This window comes from Toxotes jaculatrix, chromosome 20 (genome assembly GCF_017976425.1).
Source record: "Toxotes jaculatrix isolate fToxJac2 chromosome 20, fToxJac2.pri, whole genome shotgun sequence".
NCBI lineage: Eukaryota > Metazoa > Chordata > Actinopteri > Toxotidae > Toxotes > Toxotes jaculatrix.
Genome location: NC_054413.1, coordinates 6,630,198 through 6,644,414, shown reverse-complemented (window position 1 = coordinate 6,644,414; position 14,217 = coordinate 6,630,198). Strand labels below are relative to the sequence as shown.

General features: G+C 33.8%; 1 protein-coding gene across 1 annotated transcript in view; it reads left to right on the top strand.

Moving 5' to 3' along the window:
- Positions 1-1,181: 1,181 nt before the first annotated feature.
- Positions 1,182-14,217, top strand: part of dnajb6b (DnaJ heat shock protein family (Hsp40) member B6b) — a 56,449-nt gene continuing 43,413 nt past the window's right edge. Inside the window, exon 1 of the mRNA XM_041065908.1 lies at positions 1,182-1,305. The gene's annotated coding sequence lies outside the window, so the exon portion shown is untranslated. The remainder of the gene's footprint in view (positions 1,306-14,217) is intronic.

Genomic DNA, 14,217 nt, shown 5'->3' with positions numbered 1-14,217 from the left:
CCTTGCCCAGTTTTAAATAAAAATGCGCAGTGTGTTGAAACTTCATCACAAGTATAGGCCTAATAATTAAAATGTAATGAAAACTATTAAGTTAAAATACTCACTCACTAAGCCAAAGCTTCAGACAATTTCTCCTCTCTATTTATCTCCTGATTTGGACTTTTGATCAAAGTCAAAATTTCTCTTTCTCAAATTTTTGTCTCTTAAACAGAGATTTACTGTGGTTTTGACATGTTAAGCTCACTTCAACCACTAATCACTTCACATTATTTGTTAAGGTAAAATCCTCTGTGTCTCTGACTTGCCTGATTTTCTACATTTTTAGTAACAATGAGTGACCTCGCATAAAAGTCCTTTTTTTCCACAGCATTTTTACTTATCATGGTAGGAAAAGCACGGGTGTTAACATTAACGATGACTGTTCTTTTGAGGTCACTGTAAGCAATGACAGTGTTACGGTGAGCCAGCATACATGCACAATACCAGATCTCTGAAGCAACAGCTGCTAAATTCAGACATCGTTGACTGATTATGAGACAGTCTCTTGAGACACTACTAGAAAGACATTTTTTTTACTTGCTATGAGAACTTTTATTTCTATAATTCCAAGCCTTTAACTCACTTTCCATATTCATGGGTCACCTGTTTCCCACACCGCACGACAGATGGCGCAGAGAGACATTTGTCTGGTCTTGGCATCTGCATGGTTTGCATGACAGACACCGGTTAATTCGCCTGATTTCCTGACTGTTGTAAAATATTTCAGATGCAGGACAGACCTCGTGTCTCAGTTTATGCACAGTGCACATGTGAGCAGTAAAGGCAGTCATCTGTCCTCTGTTTGCTGTGTCTGCTGAGTGTCACCGCGGATGTGTGAGCAGGTCAGCGAAACAGCGCCGCTGTCGACACTCAAAGACATGGCGCTTTCATGTGCCTCTCGTAAAGAGCTTTATGACATTGGATCAATTTATTGTTGAATTTGGGTCTTTTCGTGGGATTTGTTGAAAACTGACTGACTATCACCAGGATTATCCTTCGAGTGTATCAACAGCCCACTGAGTCTGAAACAACTTTTGTGCAAAACTCTTTTGATAACCTAAGCCTACTTGAGCCAGCCCTAGCTTGTTTACATGGTAAACCTGTAATATCCGACAGTACGTGAAAGCATCAGCGGCATAGTGGGCCAGTCTATATCAGTGGCCACACCATCACCAGCAATTGCTGGTAACGTACAGTTTCCGCACTCACACTGCGAAGAATCGCAACAACAGAGAGGCAATCGGAGCGGACGTTTCCCTTAAACAGGTGAACACTGATTGAATTAGTAGAAATGTTGAAGTGTTGTGTATATGTCGATACGGCTTCTATTTGCTGGAAGTGCGCTGACCATGTTTACCGTCGTATAGACTCAAGTACATGTGGGGATGCTTTGGTGTCGCTACCCAATGTCGCCGGTATCATATATGATTTATTCTTATTTTTTATCATTATTAATATTGTATCACAGATGTAGATTTCAGTTGGTGTCTGAGGGGGCACGATGTCAAGCTAGTCCAAAACGGTCCAAATTATGAGTGGAGCTCCGTGGTTCTGCCTGGCTGTCGCTTTCCTAACCCAAATAATGATTATTTCGCTACAGCTAGCAACAGCGTTAGCTTCTCAAATGCTGCAAGGTTTATATGGCAATCATGAGAATATTTTTCAAGCTTGCGGTGGGTAAAGTTAATACTGTAAAAAGAAATTGTTGTACCTAAATATTACTGACACCTTTCCAAACGTGGCTTGTAAAGGTATGGCGATACGAGACTGCAAGTCCAGTATTAAAGTTAGGACATGACTATTTTTGGAGTTGATTTCACTCGTTATGTAACCTTATTGCTATTTTATTAATATCTCTATTTCAAAAACGGCCATTCGGCTTTTAGGATTCTCTTTAGGAAGTTTCTGTTTATCCGATTGGACTGCCGTGTTTCCCACGTTGCCGCAACACTAATGATGTTTGCTCGGCCTGTTGATGTTAGCCTTCAGAAAGTGTTGAAACATTACCTACAGAGGAAGAAAACACTCAATCACTCTGTATTATACTTAATTTAGACAAGAGTTTGTTTTCGCTGGCTGTTGCCATTGGTTACAGAGGGCAGGGAGAGGGGAAGTGCTTCAAGGGTCAAGTTCAGCACATAGCACAGGGGCTGTAGGTTCAGCACATTAAATATTTTATTTGTTGGTGTAATAAACACAGAAAACATTGCTTTATTTACTTCCTTATTAGCAGCAAACAAAAACAAAGTTTTAATTTCATGATTTGAAATGTGGAGACCACCAAAGGTTATATTTATGTATATAAATGAGGCTGTAGGCGATCGATTAATCAATTAGTTTATTGACACAGAATTAATTGTCAACTGTTGGGATCGCTGATTATTCTTTTAAGTAATGAAGCTAGCTAAAAAAAAATTTTTTGGCTGGTTCCAAATGTGACTGCTCAAATCTGAGGATCAGGCTTTTGCGCTTGTTTTTGATTACAATCAAATGTTTTGCATTTGATAACTAGACCTTTCAGAACAGTGCAATAGAAAAATGGAAATATCTGGTAGATTGGTACTTTTGTTACTTGACCTTTGAGACCAGTTTGACTACTTTTGTAAAATTAATTACTCAGGTACGACTTGTGGTAATCCTGTCTGTATGAGGTCTATGTAAATAAGACTATGTTACAAAACTAAGAAGCTAGTCTAATAAGCCAAACACTGATTTTGGCATTGATAGTGTGTGATTTTTTGACACAGTACTTTGTTTGTTGGAAACTTTTGGAGATTTCATATCCTAAAGCTGAGTTTTTACAGTTTGGTGGATTGTAGTTTAATTTAGATTACTATTCTAGTAACTCGGGAATTGCAAGCCTTCTTTTTTATCTTTATCTTAACTGCCTACATAGATAGGGCTATTCCTTTTGCTACAGTCAGCTCTACACTTTATGTTCCTTTAAGTCATCAGATCTCTTTAATATAGCCTGAACATGTGCAGACCTCTGAAGCAGTTATTGTTTGTGATTTTCATGAAAAAATACCCAGGTCTTTGAAAGAGGCAGATGGGTTTAAACCAGTTTTTCCCCCGTGGATTTTATATCCCACACTTTAAGCTTTGTGAATAGTTTCTCTGTCCAAGAAGAAACTGCTCTCTCTGTAGTTTACAGTAAATTACATCTTCTTGGGTTGATGGCCTCTTAGAATATGTTTCCACTTATAGATAGTGAAGAGAAAAATCCTGAGAAAACACAAGTGAGCTGCTGATCATGTCCACACTCTCTAGTGTTTAAAGCACAAACACTTCACTTGTTGCTATGAATCATTTCAGGTAAGGCACAAGCTTATTATTGTGTTGTGTTTAGCCTTCATCTGTGTCTCTGTCCTGTCAGCTGTGATTTGTGTTAGGTGTTGGTTTCTAGCTGCTCGGAGCCTGTTTTGTCCGGTGCTCTTGTCTTGTTAACGTCAGATGTGTGGTGGTGTCTGAATGTTCTTTGACAATGACAGACCTACTCCAGCTGCATTTTTTAAAATTGCAATCACAGTGGGGGTGACTGTGTACTCGGTGTTCAGTCTGTAACAGAATGAGGCTGGGTTTTCAGGTAATTATTCTAAAATAAAGAAGTCTGTAGGGGAAAATTGGGCCTAAAACAAAAAGGGATCTCATTTGTAGCCCTGGACAGTCACCATTTGTTTTTCAGGAGCACCAGAAACAGAAACAGAAATACTGAAGTCTAATCAGAGATTTTAATCAGCAGATAAAACCCAGAGCTGCTGTCCAGGTAATGAACTTTGAAGTTGTGGTGCTGATGGAAATCGTTAAAGCTTTTACAAGACAGATGTATCTTTATGAGCCAATATTATGAACATAATATTGCTCACAGTAAGTACACTGTTTCACCAGCCATCAATGTTAGGGAATTTCCTGTCCTTATCTGAATCCTGTTACAAGGCGTTCATTTATTTTCCCTTAAATAATTTAGCCAGTGCACACAATAGGCTCGCATCAAAATTAGCTATTGAGATGAGTGATAGCTCCTTTGCGTTATGAAAACTAACCTGTGTCACGTCTCTCTTGTGATGGTATACTTTGCTTAGTGTCCTGTAGTGTTTTGTATTATGTCTGTGGAGAGTCAGTATGGATCTGCTGTGATTGCCTCTTTTCATCTCTGACATGAACTAAATACTGAAGTTTAATTACAGAGCAGACCAATATGGCTTATCTGTGTAATTAGGTAGTTACTGTCATGTACATAGTAGTACATATACAATAGATAATGTATTTTGACAGATATGAATAGAAACTGCAGTACAAAATTGTTGTATAGTCTCCAATTTTATTAAAAGTATCTCTGATGTATTTGCATTTTTAATTCATAATTATTACTTACTACGTTTTCTGACCCGATTTTATTGGAAACTTTTTGTTAACTCTTCCTGAAGTCTATAACATTAAAGTGTATCGTTTAACCGTAGAATATAGAGCCCCAGTACACTGTGTTATCTATATGATGCCTAAGAGGTTTTGAATGTGGGTGAAAACTTGTCCTAACCTGTCCCAATCCTTCAAGCCTGGAGTCAGGACAAGTACTGATGCACTGTAGTGGAATTTACTTAAATGATTAACAATTATTCATGCAGTATGACTAAAAATTGACTAAATAAATTACTGTATGTGAAATGTGTGCCCCTGATACAATACATTTTTCAAATGACAGCCCAGATAAATTAGTAGTTACTACATAAAACACCCTAACATCTTTGCATTCCTGGCTTGACCCTTTTTCCTTGTGATTTTCCTCGGTGCAAGAATTTGACTTCTAGTCTCATTTGTCCACTGTTACACAATATTGCCACTTCAAGAGAAATCTCATTTGGCGCAACAGTACAGCACAGCTGAAAAAAAACTGAGCAGATGTTGTTGTAATCTCCCACTGCTCAACTTGTCTAGAAGTGTTTGCTCTGAAATCCGGTGTAGACTTGAGTCAACTCTTCATCCAAAATATGAGCACAGAAATCAGACCTTATGTTAACTAGCTACACCCCTGAATGCAGACCGCTGAACCCATGAACACTACCTTTAGGATCACTTATAAGCTTTCCCTTTGACATCATTGAATAATCCCTCCTTCATCTATCCATCGATTTTGGAGGTGTATCCGCCTCCTGTTGCTCCTGGGAATCCCCCCATTTCAGAGCCAGTTGGGAGATGTTGTCTCTTCAGAAAATTCTGCCTGGAGGTATCCTTGCAGTCAGTAATGCTCAGCACACCTGTCAGGAGGTTAGGTGTTGAGGTTTAGATCCTTGCCAAGAATCCAAACTACCTCAGCTGGCTCCTGTAAAACACATGAGAAGCTCATCACTAAGGTCCTCACCTCATCACGGAGAATAAGGCCATCTGCCCTGTGGAGAGGTTTCATTTTGGCTGCATGTACGTGCAGTCGCATTAATTGGGTGTGAGGTTGTGTCCACGCATCAAGGTCAGATTCAAGATCAACCAGTAAATTAATAGAATTGCTCTGTGAATCAGCTCTGTCCTAAAAAAATCAACAGTCAAACAGCCAAAAAAGTCATACTTTAGGCCTCAAAATGTCATAAAAATGGTCATAGTATAGTAAGGCGTCAAAATGGGCCGAAAAACTCAAAATTTTTTTTGACCTCAAAATGTCATAAAAAACATCATAGTATAGTATGCCGTATTTTTCGGGCAAAAAAAGTCAAACATTTTTTCGACATCAAAATGTCATAAAAAACATCATAGTATAGTAAGGCGTCAAAATCGGACAAAAAAAGTCAAAAATTTTTTCGACCTCACAATGTCATAAAAAACGTCATAGTATAGTATGGCGTTTTTTTCGGGCAAAAAAAGTCAAAATGTTTTTCGACCTCAAAACGTCATAAAAAACGTCATAGTATAGTATGGCGTTTTTTTCGGCCAAAAAAAGTCAAAATTTTTTTCAACCTCAAAATGTCATAAAAAACGTCATAGTATAGTATGGCGTCAAGATCGGACAAAAAAAGTCAAAAAATTTTTCGACCTCAAAATGTCATAAAAAACGTCATAGTATAGTATGGCGTTTTTTTCGGGCAAAAAAAGTCAAAAATTTTTTTGACCTCAAAACGTCATAAAAAACACATAGTATAGTAAGGCGTCAAAATCGGACAAAAAAAGTCAAAAAATTTTTTGACCTCAAAATGTCATAAAAAATGTCATAGTATAGTATGCCGTTTTTTTCGGGCAAAAAAAGTCAAAATTTTTGTCGACCTCAAAATGTCATAAAAAACGTCACAGTATAGTATGGCATTTTTTTGGGGCAAAAAAAGTCAAAATTTTTTTCGGCCTCAAAATGTCATAAAAAAACGTCATAGTATAGTATGGCGTTTTTTTCGGCCAAAAAAAGTCAAAAAATTTTTTGACCTCAAAATGTCATAAAAATGTCATAGTATAGTATGCCGTTTTTTTTGGGCAAAAAAAGTCAAAATTTTTTTCGACCTCAAAATGTCATAAAAAACGTCATAGTATAGTATGGCGTTTTTTTCGGGCAGAAAAAGTCAAAAATTTTTTCGACCTCAAAATGTCATAAAAAACGTCATAGTATAGTATGGCGTTTTTTTCGGGCAAAAAAAGTCAAAATTTTTTTCGGCCCCAAAATGTCATAAAAAACGTCATAGTATAGTATGGCGTTTTTTTCGGGCAAAAAAAGTCAAAATTTTTTTCGGCCTCAAATTGTCATAAAAAACGTCATAGTATAGTAAGGCGTCAAAATCGGACAACAAAAGTCAAAATTTTTTTCAACCTCAAAATGTCATAAAAAACGTCATAGTATAGTATGGCGTTTTTTCGGGCAAAAAAAGTCAAAATTTTTTTGACCTCAAAAATGTCATAAAAAACGTCATAGTATAGTATGCCGTTTTTTTCGGCCAAAAAAAGTCAAAACTTTTTTCGACCTCAAAATGTCATAAAAAACGTCATAGTATAGCATGGCATTTTTTTCGGGCAAAAAAAGTCAAAATTTTTTTCGGCCTCAAAATGTCATAAAAAACGTCATAGTATAGTATGGCGTTTTTTTCGGCCAAAAAAAGTCACAATTTTTTTCGACCTCAAAATGTCATAAAAAACGTCATAGTATAGTATGGCGTTTTTTTCGGGCAGAAAAAGTCAAAAAATTTTTCAACCTCAAAATGTCATAAAAAACGTCATAGTATAGTATGGCGTTTTTTTCGGGCAAAAAAAGTCAAAAATTTTTTCTGCCCCAAAATGTCATAAAAAACGTCATAGTATAGTATGGCGTTTTTTTCGGGCAAAAAAAGTCAAAAAATTTTTCGGCCTCAAATTGTCATAAAAAACGTCATAGTATAGTAAGGCGTCAAAATCGGACAACAAAAGTCAAAATTTTTTTTGACCTCAAAATGTCATAAAAAACGTCATAGTATAGCATGGCGTTTTTTTCGGGCAAAAAAAGTCAAAAAATTTTTTTGACCTCAAAATGTCATAAAAAACGTAATAGTATAGTATGCCATTTTTTTCGGGCAAAAAAAGTCAAAAATTTTTTCGACCTCAAAATGTCATAAAAAAACGTCATAGTATAGTATGCCGTTTTTTTCGGCCAAAAAAAGTCAAAACTTTTTTCGACCTCAAAATGTCATAAAAAACGTCATAGTATAGCATGGCGTTTTTTTCGGGCAAAAAAAGTCAAAATTTTTTTCGGCCTCAAAATGTCATAAAAAACGTCATAGTATAGTATGACGTAGTTTTCGGCCAAAAAAAGTCAAAATTTTTTTCGACCTCAGAATGTCATAAAATACGTCATAGTATAGTATGGCGTTTTTTTCGGGCAAAAAAAGTCAAAAATTTTTTTTGACCTCAAAATGTCATAAAAAACGTCATAGTATAGCATGGCGTTTTTTTCGGGCAAAAAAAGTCAAAAAAATTTTTTGACCTCAAAATGTCATAAAAAACGTCATAGTATAGCATGGCGTTTTTTTCGGGCAAAAAAAGTCAAAAATTTTTTCAACCTCAAAATGTCATAAAAAACGTCATAGTATAGTATAGCGTTTTTTTCGGACAAAAAAAGTCAAAAAATTTTTCGGCCTCAAAATGTCATAAAAAACGTCATAGTATAGTATGGCGTTTTTTTGCGGGCAAAAAAAGTCAAAATTTTTTTCGGCCCCAAAATATCATAAAAAACGTCATAGTATAGTATGGCGTTTTTTTCGGGCAAAAAAAGTCAAAAAAATTTTCGGCCTCAAATTGTCATAAAAAACATCATAGTATAGTAAGGCGTCAAAATCGGACAACAAAAGTCAAAATTTTTTTTGACCTCAAAATGTCATAAAAAACGTCATAGTATAGCATGGCGTTTTTTTCGGGCAAAAAAAGTCAAAAAAATTTTTTGACCTCAAAATGTCATAAAAAACGTAATAGTATAGTATGCCATTTTTTTCGGGCAAAAAAAGTCAAAAATTTTTTCGACCTCAAAATGTCATAAAAAAACGTCATAGTATAGTATGCCGTTTTTTTCGGCCAAAAAAAGTCAAAACTTTTTTCGACCTCAAAATGTCATAAAAAACGTCATAGTATAGCATGGCGTTTTTTTCGGGCAAAAAAAGTCAAAATTTTTTTCGACCTCAAAATGTCATAAAAAACGTCATAGTATAGCATGGCGTTTTTTTCGGGCAAAAAAAGTCAAAAATTTTTTCAACCTCAAAATGTCATAAAAAACGTCATAGTATAGTATAGCGTTTTTTTCGGACAAAAAAAGTCAAAAAATTTTTCGGCCTCAAAATGTCATAAAAAACGTCATAGTATAGTATGGCGTTTTTTTCGGGCAGAAAAAGTCAAAAAATTTTTCGGCCTCAAAATGTCATAAAAAACGTCATAGTATAGTAAGGCGTCTAAATCGGACAACAAAAGTCAAAATTTTTTTTGACCTCAAAATGTCATAAAAAACGTCATAGTATAGCATGGCATTTTTTTCGGGCAAAAAAAGTCAAAATTTTTTTCGGCCCCAAAATATCATAAAAAACGTCATAGTATAGTATGGCGTTTTTTTCGGGCAAAAAAAGTCAAAAATTTTTTCGGCCTCAAATTGTCATAAAAAACGTCATAGTATAGTAAGGCGTCAAAATCGGACAACAAAAGTCAAAATTTTTTTTGACCTCAAAATGTCATAAAAAACGTCATAGTATAGCATGGCGTTTTTTTCGGGCAAAAAAAGTCAAAAAAATTTTTTGACCTCAAAATGTCATAAAAAACGTAATAGTATAGTATGCCATTTTTTTCGGGCAAAAAAAGTCAAAAAATTTTTCGACCTCAGAATGTCATAAAAAAACGTCATAGTATAGTATGGTGTTTTTTTCGGGCAAAAAAAGTCAAAAATTTTTTCGGCCTCAAAATTTCATAAAAAACGTCATAGTATAGTATGCCGTTTTTTTTGGCCAAAAAAAGTCAAAACTTTTTTCGACCTCAGAATGTCATAAAAAAACGTCATAGTATAGTATGGTGTTTTTTTCGGGCAAAAAAAGTCAAAAATTTTTTCGGCCTCAAAATTTCATAAAAAACGTCATAGTATAGTATGCCGTTTTTTTTGGCCAAAAAAAGTCAAAACTTTTTTCGACCTCAAAATGTCATAAAAAACGTCATAGTATAGCATGGCGTTTTTTTCGTGCAAAAAAAGTCAAAATTTTTTTCGGCCTCAAAATGTCATAAAAAACGTCATAGTATAGTATGACGTAGTTTTCGGCCAAAAAAAGTCAAAATTTTTTTCGACCTCAAAATGTCATAAAAAACGTCATAGTATAGTATGGCGTTTTTTTCGGGCAGAGAAAGTCAAAATTTTTTTCAACCTCAAAATGTCATAAAAAACGTCATAGTATAGTATGGCGTTTTTTCGGGCAAAAAAAGTCAAAATTTTTTTCGACCTCAAAATGTCATAAAATACGTCCTAGTATAGTAAGGCGTCAAAATCGATAAAAAAAAGGCAAAATTTTTTTTGACCTCAATATGACTGAAAAAATTTTTTTGACCTCAAAAATGTCATAAAAAACGTCATAGTATAGTATGCCGTTTTTTTCGGCCAAAAAAAGTCAAAACTTTTTTCGACCTCAAAATGTCATAAAAAACGTCATAGTATAGCATGGCATTTTTTTCGGGCAAAAAAAGTCAAAATTTTTTTCGGCCTCAAAATGTCATAAAAAACGTCATAGTATAGTATGGCGTTTTTTTCGGGCAGAAAAAGTCAAAAATTTTTTCGACCTCAAAATGTCATAAAAAACGTCATAGTATAGTATGGCGTTTTTTTCGGCCAAAAAAAGTCACAATTTTTTTCGACCTCAAAATGTCATAAAAAACGTCATAGTATAGTATGGCGTTTTTTTCGGGCAGAAAAAGTCAAAAAAATTTTCAACCTCAAAATGTCATAAAAAACGTCATAGTATAGTATGGCGTTTTTTTCGGGCAAAAAAAGTCAAAAATTTTTTCTGCCCCAAAATGTCATAAAAAACGTCATAGTATAGTATGGCGTTTTTTTCGGGCAAAAAAAGTCAAAAAATTTTTCGGCCTCAAATTGTCATAAAAAACGTCATAGTATAGTAAGGCGTCTAAATCGGACAACAAAAGTCAAAATTTTTTTTGACCTCAAAATGTCATAAAAAACGTCATAGTATAGCATGGCATTTTTTTCGGGCAAAAAAAGTCAAAATTTTTTTCGGCCCCAAAATATCATAAAAAACGTCATAGTATAGTATGGCGTTTTTTTCGGGCAAAAAAAGTCAAAAAATTTTTCGACCTCAAATTGTCATAAAAAACGTCATAGTATAGTAAGGCGTCAAAATCGGACAACAAAAGTCAAAATTTTTTTTGACCTCAAAATGTCATAAAAAACGTCATAGTATAGCATGGCGTTTTTTTCGGGCAAAAAAAGTCAAAAAATGTTTTCGACCTCAAAATGTCATAAAAAAACGTCATAGTATAGTATGCCGTTTTTTTCGGCCAAAAAAAGTCAAAACTTTTTTCGACCTCAAAATGTCATAAAAAACGTCATAGTATAGCATGGCGTTTTTTTTCGGGCAAAAAAAGTCAAAATTTTTTTCGGCCTCAAAATGTCATAAAAAACGTCATAGTATAGTATGACGTAGTTTTCGGCCAAAAAAAGTCAAAATTTTTTTCGACCTCAGAATGTCATAAAAAACGTCATAGTATAGTATGGCGTTTTTTTCGGGCAAAAAAAGTCAAAAATTTTTTTTGACCTCAAAATGTCATAAAAAACGTCATAGTATAGCATGGCGTTTTTTTCGGGCAAAAAAAGTCAAAAAAATTTTTTGACCTCAAAATGTCATAAAAAACGTCATAGTATAGCATGGCGTTTTTTTCGGGCAAAAAAAGTCAAAAAATTTTTCAACCTCAAAATGTCATAAAAAACGTCATAGTATAGTATGGCGTTTTTTTCGGGCAGAAAAAGTCAAAATTTTTTTCGACCTCAAAATGTCATAAAAAACGTCATAGTATAGTATGCCATTTTCTTCGGGCAAAAAAAGTCAAAAATTTTTTCGACCTCAAAATGTCATAAAAAACGTCATAGTATAGTATGGCGTTTTTTTCGGGCAAAAAAAGTCAAAAAATTTTTCGGCCTCAAAATGTCATAAAAAACGTCACAGTATAATAAGGCGTCAAAATCGGACAACAAAAGTCAAAATTTTTTTCGACCTCAAAATGTCATAAAAAACGTCATAGTATAGCATGGCGTTTTTTTCGGGCAAAAAAAGTCAAAAAAATTTTTTGACCTCAAAATGTCATAAAAAACGTAATAGTATAGTATGCCATTTTTTTCGGGCAAAAAAAGTCAAATTTTTTTCGGCCTCAAAATGTCATAAAAAACGTCATAGTATAGTATGACGTAGTTTTCGGCCAAAAAAAGTCAAAATTTTTTTCGACCTCAAAATGTCATAAAAAACGTCATAGTATAGTATGGCGTTTTTTTCGGGCAGAGAAAGTCAAAATTTTTTTCGACCTCAAAATGTCATAAAAAACATCATAGTATAATATGGCGTTTGTTTCGGCCAAAAAAAGTCAAAATTTTTTTCGACCTCAAAATGTCATAAAAAACGTCATAGTATAGTATGGCGTTTTTTTCGGGCAGAAAAAGTCAAAAATTTTTTCGACCTCAAAATGTCATAAAAAACGTCATAGTATAGTATGGCGTTTTTTTCGGGCAAAAAAAGTCAAAAATTTTTTCGACCTCAAAATGTCATAAAAAACGTCATAGTATAGTATGGCTTTTTTTTCGGCCAAAAAAAGTCAAAATTTTTTTCGGCCCCAAAATATCATAAAAAACGTCATAGTATAGTATGGCGTTTTTTTCGGGCAAAAAAAGTCAAAAAAATTTTCGGCCTCAAATTGTCATAAAAAACGTCATAGTATAGTAAGGCGTCAAAATCGGACAACAAAAGTCAAAATTTTTTTTGACCTCAAAATGTCATAAAAAACGTCATAGTATAGTATGGCGTTTTTTTCGGGAAAAAAAAGTCAAAAAATTTTTCGGCCTCAAAATGTCATAAAAAACGTCATAGTATAGTAAGGCGTCAAAATCGGACAACAAAAGTCAAAATTTTTTTCGACCTCAAAATGTCATAAAAAACGTCATAGTATAGCATGGCGTTTTTTTCGGGCAAAAAAAGTCAAAAAATTTTTTTGACCTCAAAATGTCATAAAAAACGTAATAGTATAGTATGCCGTTTTTTTCGGGCAAAAAAAGTCAAAATTTTTTTCGACCTCAAAATGTCATAAAAAAACGTCATAGTATAGTATGCCGTTTTTTTCGGGCAAAAAAAGTCGAAAAATTTTTCGGCCTCAAAATTTCATAAAAAACGTCATAGTATAGTATGGCGTTTTTTTCGGGCAGAAAAAGTCAAAAATTTTTTCGACCTCAAAATGTCATAAAAAACGTAATAGTATAGTATGCCATTTTTTTCGGGCAAAAAAAGTCAAAAATTTTTTCGACCTCAGAATGTCATAAAAAAAACGTCATAGTATAGTATGGTGTTTTTTTCGGGCAAAAAAAGTCAAAAATTTTTTCGGCCTCAAAATTTCATAAAAAACGTCATAGTATAGTATGCCGTTTTTTTTGGCCAAAAAAAGTCAAAACTTTTTTCGACCTCAAAATGTCATAAAAAACGTCATAGTATAGCATGGCGTTTTTTTCGGGCAAAAAAAGTCAAAATTTTTTTCGGCCTCAAAATTTCATAAAAAACGTCATAGTATAGTATGCCGTTTTTTTTGGCCAAAAAAAGTCAAAACTTTTTTCGACCTCAGAATGTCATAAAAAAACGTCATAGTATAGTATGGTGTTTTTTTCGGGCAAAAAAAGTCAAAAATTTTTTCGGCCTCAAAATTTCATAAAAAACGTCATAGTATAGTATGCCGTTTTTTTTGGCCAAAAAAAGTCAAAACTTTTTTCGACCTCAAAATGTCATAAAAAACGTCATAGTATAGCATGGCGTTTTTTTCGTGCAAAAAAAGTCAAAATTTTTTTCGGCCTCAAAATGTCATAAAAAACGTCATAGTATAGTATGACGTAGTTTTCGGCCAAAAAAAGTCAAAATTTTTTTCGACCTCAAAATGTCATAAAAAACGTCATAGTATAGTATGGCGTTTTTTTCGGGCAGAGAAAGTCAAAATTTTTTTCAACCTCAAAATGTCATAAAAAACGTCATAGTATAGTATGGCGTTTTTTCGGGCAAAAAAAGTCAAAATTTTTTTCGACCTCAAAATGTCATAAAATACGTCCTAGTATAGTAAGGCGTCAAAATCGGGAAAAAAAAGTCAAAATTTTTTTTGACCTCAATATGACTGAAAAAATTTTTTTGACCTCAAAAATGTCATAAAAAACGTCATAGTATAGTATGCCGTTTTTTTCGGCCAAAAAAAGTCAAAACTTTTTTCGACCTCAAAATGTCATAAAAAACGTCATAGTATAGCATGGCATTTTTTTCGGGCAAAAAAAGTCAAAATTTTTTTCGGCCTCAAAATGTCATAAAAAACGTCATAGTATAGTATGGCGTTTTTTTCGGGCAGAAAAAGTCAAAAATTTTTTCGACCTCAAAATGTCATAAAAAACGTCATAGTATAGTATGGCGTTTTTTTCGGGCAGAAAAAGTCAAAAAAATTTTCAACCTCAAAATGTCATAAAAAACGTCA